Raw genomic sequence first — 7,357 nt, 5'->3', positions numbered from 1 at the left:
TTTGTGTGATCCTGAGCTGGCAGCATCCTCAGATGCCTGGCAGTAGCAAATGGAAAACAGTCCCAAAGTAAAACATTTCAATCTAGGCATCAGAGAATTCCCACTGATACAGGTTTAAGAAACATGAGCTTACCTTAAAAACTCACAAAACACAAGGAAACAAGACACCATGAGTGAGGTCCCATAAGGGAAAAAGTAGCGGGCATATAGTTGTTCACAAGCTGGGGCAATTTTGCCCTCCAGGAGATATTTTTGGTTGTCGCAATTGGGAGGGGAATGTGTGTGCTCTTGGCATCTAGTGTGTAGAGGTCAGGGATGCTGTCAAACATCCTCTAATATGCAGGACAGCCTCTTACAATAAAGACTTATCTGGCTCAAGATGTCAATAGTGCTAATGCTGAGAAACGCTGAGATAGCAGAATCATGCCTACAAAGCTTCTATTTTGGAATCATCTGAAAAAAACATATATAATAAGTATAAACTTAAGGAAAATAAAAGAAGAAATTTAAAATATGCATAAAGAGCAAGGGAATATATTATCAAGCAGACTTGAAGAATGAAATAAAATTTCTAAAAATGAATTAAGTAAAACAATTGAAATAAAAATTTCAGTGGAACAAACATTTTGAAAAATAGCTTGGAATTATCTAGTAAAATTAAAGGTATACATAACCTGTGACCCAAAAATTCCACTCCTAGTACATAGTCTTAAGAAATTTATGCACATGTGTTTCAATATACATATACAGTGATGTTCATAGCAGCATTGTTGAAAATAGTCTCCACAAAAAGGGGAAAGAACTAATCCAAATATTCTTCAAAAATAGAATAAAAAATTATAATATTCTCATGAGCTATACTACCTCCCAGCAGGGAAAGTTAGTGAACCACAGGTACAAACATGGGTTAATTTTTAAATATTATGTTGAATAAAAGATGCAAGACACATAATACAGAGCGTTAATTAAAACAAACAAAAATTGATATAGCTGGTAAACTATAAAGAAAAGCAAAGAAATGATTAAAGTCACAGTGATGATTATCTCTGGCAGAAGAAGTAGTGGTTGGGGATCAGAAACAGAGACACAAGGGACTTCTGGACTATTGATAATGTTCCATTTATAGGGTGATTATTTGGTATTTGTTTCATAATTAATTGTTAAGCTATACATTTATATTTTTGTACTTTTCTGAGTTGTGTTACATATTCTCAATGTAAAAAATGTTTAAAAAATGAAGTGGACAGGTTTAACAGCAGCTTAGACAAAGCTGAAGTGAGAATTACTGTATTGGAAGACAGATCTAAAGAACTTGTGCAGAATGAAGTTCAGAGAGACAAAGAGATAAAAAGAAGGCAAGAAAGATTGTATTGGAATTCTAAAAGACATGAGACAAAAAAGAGGCAGTATTTGAAGGGTTGATGGCTAAAAGTTTCTCAGAACTGAAGAACAGATAACTGACAAAATTGGGAAGCCCAGGTAATCACAAGCAGTTTAAATAAAAAGTAATCCACACCTATAACACATCATAGTGAAACTTTCAGAATGTCTAAAATTAAAAAAAAAAAAGGTCCACATATGGGAACACTCATAGCTCTTGGTACTTTTCTTTGTACTTGGCCCAGCTTCTGTCAAAATGTCTACTGCTTATGAAATTCTGTACAAGCCCAGCCTGAAGGGTGATTACACTACACCCTCAAGTACATACAGGTCAGTCAAAGCCTACAACTCTGATGCTGAGTAGAATGCTTTGAACATTGAAACAGCCATCAGGACCAAAGGTATAGATGAAGTTACCATCATCAACATCTTGACCAAATGCAGCAATGAACAGAGACAGGATATTGCCTACCAGAGAAAGACCAAAAAGGAACTTGCATCAACACTGAAGTCAGCCTTGTCCAGTCACCTGAAGATGGTGATTTGAGGCCCATTGAAAACACATGCTCAGTATTATGCTTCTGGACTGAAAGCCTCCATGTAGGGGCTGGGGTTTGATAAGGACTGCCTCATTGAGACCATTTGCTCAAGGACCAGCCAGAAGCTACAGGAAATTAACAGTCTACAAGGAAGTGTATAAGACTGATCTGGAGAAGGACATTGTTTCTGACATATCTGGTGACTTCTGCAGGCGGATGGTTGCCCCTGCAAAGGGTAGAAGAGGAGAGGATGGCTCTGTCATTGATTTTGTTTTGATTGACCAAGATGCCTTGGATCTCTATTGTACTAAAGAGAAGAGGGGAGGAATTGAGGTTCTCAAATGGATCAGCATCATGATCAAGTGGAGTGTGTGTCACCTCCAGAAAGTATTTGAAAGGTACAAGAATTATGGACCTTATAACATGTTAAAGAGTGTCAAGAAAGAGGTCAAAGGAGACCAGAAAAATGCTTTCCTGAACCTGGCCTAGTGTATTCATAATAAGCCCCTGCATTTTGCTGTATACGACTCCATGAAAGGCAAGGGGACTCATTATAAGGTGTTGATTAGAATCATGGTCTCCAAATTGCTGTACTACTACATCCAGCAAGACACCAAGAGTGATTACCAGAAAGTGCTCTGTACCTGTGTGGTGGGGATGACTGAAGCCTGAGACAGTGTGAATGTCCAGAAGTAGTGCTCCTATGCTTGCAGCTAACAGTTCTAGAAAATCAGCTTGCTACTAACAGCCCCCTTGTGCCCATTCCCTGTGAGGATGATGTTAGTATTGTTCCCCTTGCCCCAACCTTATTTTAGTTGCCTAAGCATTGCCTGCCTTTCCTGTCTAGTCTCTCTTTCAGCCAAAGAAATGAATATTCCAAGGAGTTGGAAGTGCAATCTATGATGTGAAACACTTTGCCTTTCATGTACCTTGTCATAAATAGATGATAAAATAAATTTTTATTTTAAAAATTAAAAATTAAGAGAAAAGAAAAGATATAAAAGCAGTCAGAGAGAAAAGATATATAACCTTCAAGTAAATGACAATTACACTGACTCCTTTTTTCATCAATAGAGAAAGCTAGAGAACAATACAACAATATTCTTAATGTGCTAAAGAAAAAATAAGTCTATTCCTAGACTTATTAAACTTAGTGAAAATAACATCCATGAAAGAAAGAGATCTAAAAACATTAAATAACTCATGGATTAAAGAGTAATTATAATTGAAATTAAAATTATTTAGAAAGGCTTAGAGACAAAACACTACATGTCAAACTTGTGAAATACAATTAAAGTGGTACTTTAGGGGAAAATTATCATCTTGAATGCTTATATTAGAAAATAAAACAGAAGGGGGATCAATATGGTGGAGGAGTAGGTCGTGGAGCTCACCTCCTCCCACAAATACATCAAAAATACATCTCTGTGTGGAACAGTTCTCATAGAATATCTACTGAACACAGGCAGAAGACCTCAGACTTCTGAAAGGGCAAGAAAATCTCCATGTAACCAGGTATGACAAAAGAATAAAGAAAAAGAGAGAGAGAGAAAGGAATTGGAATAGGGCCTGTGCCCCTGGGAGGGAGCCATGGAAGAAGAAATGTTCCCACATCCTGGAGAGTCCCCTCACTGGCGGGGAGACCAGCCAGGATAGAGGGGGAACTTTGGAGCCTTGGAGGAGAGTATGACAACCGGTTTGTGGAAGGCAAAACAGAGAGAGACCTTCACAGATGGTCGATACCACCACTGTGCACTCCCCAGCCTGAGACACTTGTCCCCGGTGTGGTTGGGGGCTGGGTGCTAAAGCTTGGGCTTCAGAGGTGGACTTGGGGAAAGAACTGGGATTGGCTGCGTGGAGACAGCCTGAAGGGGCTGGAGCAGGGGCTGGCTGCCGCTGAGGGTATATGCAGAAGAAGCCTGAGCCAGCCAGAGTGGCAAGGCACCATTGTTGGGGGGTGTGCAAGGAGAGGGGTGGGACCACATAGGAAATTCTTTCCCCATTCAGGCTCTCAGGTAACAGGACAGCCTATACAAGCTCTGGGGGTGGGCGTGAGCCCCCACTGCCATCATGGGCTTCAGAGGTGGGTGTGGGTCCCTGCCACTTCCGAGAGAATTGGGAGTGAGTGCCAATCACTGTACCCACCCTGTCACGGGCCCAGGGAGTGTGCTCAGACTGCTGCCACTGCTGAGAGACCCATGAGCAAGAGTCAATTGCTCCCCCTGCTGTTGCAGCCCCTGGGAGTATGCATGAGCCACCGCATCTGCACACCCCCTATCAAGGGGATAACAGCCAGGACATGCTGAGGAAAGAGGTGGAAGGCATCCAAACTAAAAGCAGCTCTCATGCCAAAAATATTAAACACACACAAGTTACACAGGGATGCTCCCACATATATCTAGCCTTCCAAGACTACAGTAGATAACTGTTTCTCCTAAACTCACAGAGTAAGGGAAACAGAAGTAAAATGAAGAAGCAGAGAAACCACTCCCACTTAAAATACCAAGAGAATATCCCTGAAGGAACAAACAATGAAACAGACCTCTTCAGCCTAATAGACACCGAGTCAAAAAGAGGTAATGAAAACACTGACAATTTAGAAAGGCTATCAACAGAAATGCAGAGTACCGTAAAAAGGAACGAGAAAATGTAAGGAGGAGGCAAGAAAAATTAGAAAATTCATTTGCTGAGACAAAAGCTGAACTAAAGGCAATGAATAGCAGAATGAATAATGCAGAAGAATGAAGAAGTGCTTTGGAAGATAGAATAATGGAAGTCACCCAATCAGAACAGCAGACAGAAAGACAAATGAAGAAATATGAAAGCCATATATGAGACCTATGGGATAATATAACAAGCCAATCTACACATAATAGGGATTTCCAGAAGGAGAAGAAAGAGAAAAGGGGATTACAAATGTACTTGAAGAAATTATGGCTGAAAATTTCCCAAACCTAAAGAAGCAAACAGATATCCAGATACAAGAAGCACAGAGGGTCCCAAACAAGATGAACCCCAAGAGACCTACACCAAGACACATTATACTCAAAATGACAAAATTTAACAAGTTTTGAAAGGGAATAATCTGCAACCTAGAGTACTCTACCCAGCAAGATTATCATTTAGAATAGAAGGAGAGATAAAGAATTTCTCAGACAAGCAAAAACTAAAAGAATACAGCAATACTAAACCTATCCTACAAGAAATAGTGAAAGGTCTTCTCTAAACAGAAAAGAAGCAAGAAGAAATAGGAAATCACAATTGGAAAGTAAATCACTTAAATAAGCCAGTATAGAGATCAAAAAGGGGGAAAAAATCCATCTGTGAAAACAATGATAAACACAAGGAACAGCAAAATGATAAACATGAAGATGTAAAAAAGGACATCAAAATCATAAAGTGTGGGGGAGGAAAGTAAAAAATGTAGATTCTTCTTCTTCTTATTTTTTTAGAATGTGTTTGAGCCTACATAACTATCAGTCTAAAGGAAGCAGATATAGGAAGGAGTTAACATACTTGAAAAAAAGGGTAATCACAAATCAAAAACATAAAATAGATTCACAAAAAAGAAAAAGAACACAAACATAAAATAAAAGGAAATCATCAAACCACAAAAAGAAAAAGAAAGGAACAAAGGAGAAACATAGAATCAACAGGAAAACAAGGTTTAAAATGGCAATAAAGAGAGGGGGAAGGGCTTCCCTGGTGACGCAGTGGTTGAGAGTCTGCCTGCCAATGCAGGGAATACGGGTTCGTGTCCCATTCTGGGAAGATCCCACATGCCGCGGAGAAGCTGGGCCTGTGAGCCATGGCCGCTGAGCCTGCACGTCCGGAGCCTGTGCTCCACAATGGGAGAGGCCACAACAGTGAGAGGCCCGTGTACCGCAAGAGAGGGGGAAGGTGGTGAAAGAGTAAGACGCGGAGATCACCTTCCTCCCCACAGATACATTAGAAATACATCTACACGTGGAACAACTCCTACAGAACACCCACTGAACACTGGCAGAAGACCTCACACCTCCCAAAAGGCAAGAAACTGCCCACGTACCTGGGTAGGGCAAAAGAAAAAAGAATAAGCAGAGACAAAAGAATAGGGACGGGACCTGCACCAGTGGGTGGGAGCTGTGAAGGAGGAAAGGTTTCCACACACTAGGAGCCTCTTCGCGGGCGGACACTGCAGGTGGTGGAGGGGGGAAGCTTCGGAGCCGTGAAGGAGAGCACAGCAACAGGGGTGCGGAGGGCTAAGCGGAGAGATTCCCGCACACAGGATCGGTGCTGACCGGCACTCACCAGCCCGAGAGACTTGTCTGCTCACCCGCCAGGGCGGGCGGGGCTGGGAGCTGAGGCTCGGGCTTCGGTCGGATCGCAGGGAGAGGACTGGTGGCGTGAACACAGCCTGAAGGGGGTAGTGCACCACGGCTAGCCGGGATGGAGTCCGGGAAAAAGTCTGGACCTGCCGAAGAGGCAGGAGACTTTTTCTTCCCTCTTTGTTTCCTGGTGTGCAAGGAGAGGGGATTAAGAGCCCCGCTTAAAGGAACTCCAAAGATGGGCACAAGCCACAGCTATCAGCGCAGACCCCAGAAATGGGCATGAGATGCTAAGGCCACTGCTGCCGCCAGCAAGAAGCCTGTGTGTGAACACAGGTCACTATCCACACCTCCCCTCCCAGGAGCCTGTGCAGCCCGCCACTGCCAGAGTCCAGTGATACAGGGACAACCTCCCCGGGAGAACGCACGGTGCGCCTCAGACTGGTGCAACGTCATGCTGGCCTCTGCTGCCGTAGGCTCGCCCCACATCTGTACCCTCCCTCCCCCCGGCCTGAGTGAGCCAGAGCCCCTGAATCAGCTGCTCCTTTAACCTCATCCTGTCTGAGTGAAGAACAGACGCCCTCCGTGACCTACACGCAGTCGGGGCCAAATCCAAAGCTGAACCCCGGGAGCTGTGCGAACAAAGAAGAGAAAGGGAAATCTCTCCCAGCAGCCTCAGAAGCAGTGGATTAAATCTCCACAATCAACTTGATGTACCCTGCATTGGTGGAATACCTGAATAGACAACGAATCATCCCAAATTGAGGAGGTGGACTTTGAGAGCAAGATATATTATTTTTTGCCCTTTTCCTCTTTTTGTGAGTGTGTATGCTCCTGTGTGAGATTCTGTCTGTATAGCTTTGCTTTCACCATTTGTCCTAGGGTTCTGTCCATCTGTTTTTTGTTTGTTTTTTGTGTTTTTTTTCTTAAAATTTTTTTTCTTAATAATTATTTTTTATTTTAATAACTTTACTTTATCTTATTTTATCCTCTTTCTTTCTTTCTTTCTTTCTACATTTTCTCCCTTTTATTCTGAGCTGTGTGGATGAAAGGCTCTTGGTGCTGCAGCCAGGAGTCAGTGCTGTGCCTCTGAAGTGGGAGAACCAACTTCAGGACACTGGTCCACAAGAG

General features: G+C 42.4%; 1 pseudogene; it reads left to right on the top strand.

Annotated features, from left to right (window-relative positions):
- The first annotated feature begins 1,624 nt into the window (after window positions 1-1,624).
- On the top strand, window positions 1,625-2,584 carry LOC132483210 (annexin A2-like; annotated as a pseudogene).
- The last annotated feature ends 4,773 nt before the right edge of the window (window positions 2,585-7,357 follow it).

The sequence above is a fragment of the Mesoplodon densirostris genome, chromosome 2, assembly GCF_025265405.1.
Source record: "Mesoplodon densirostris isolate mMesDen1 chromosome 2, mMesDen1 primary haplotype, whole genome shotgun sequence".
NCBI classification, from domain to species: domain Eukaryota; kingdom Metazoa; phylum Chordata; class Mammalia; order Artiodactyla; family Ziphiidae; genus Mesoplodon; species Mesoplodon densirostris.
This window is presented reverse-complemented; position numbering and strand designations above follow the sequence as displayed.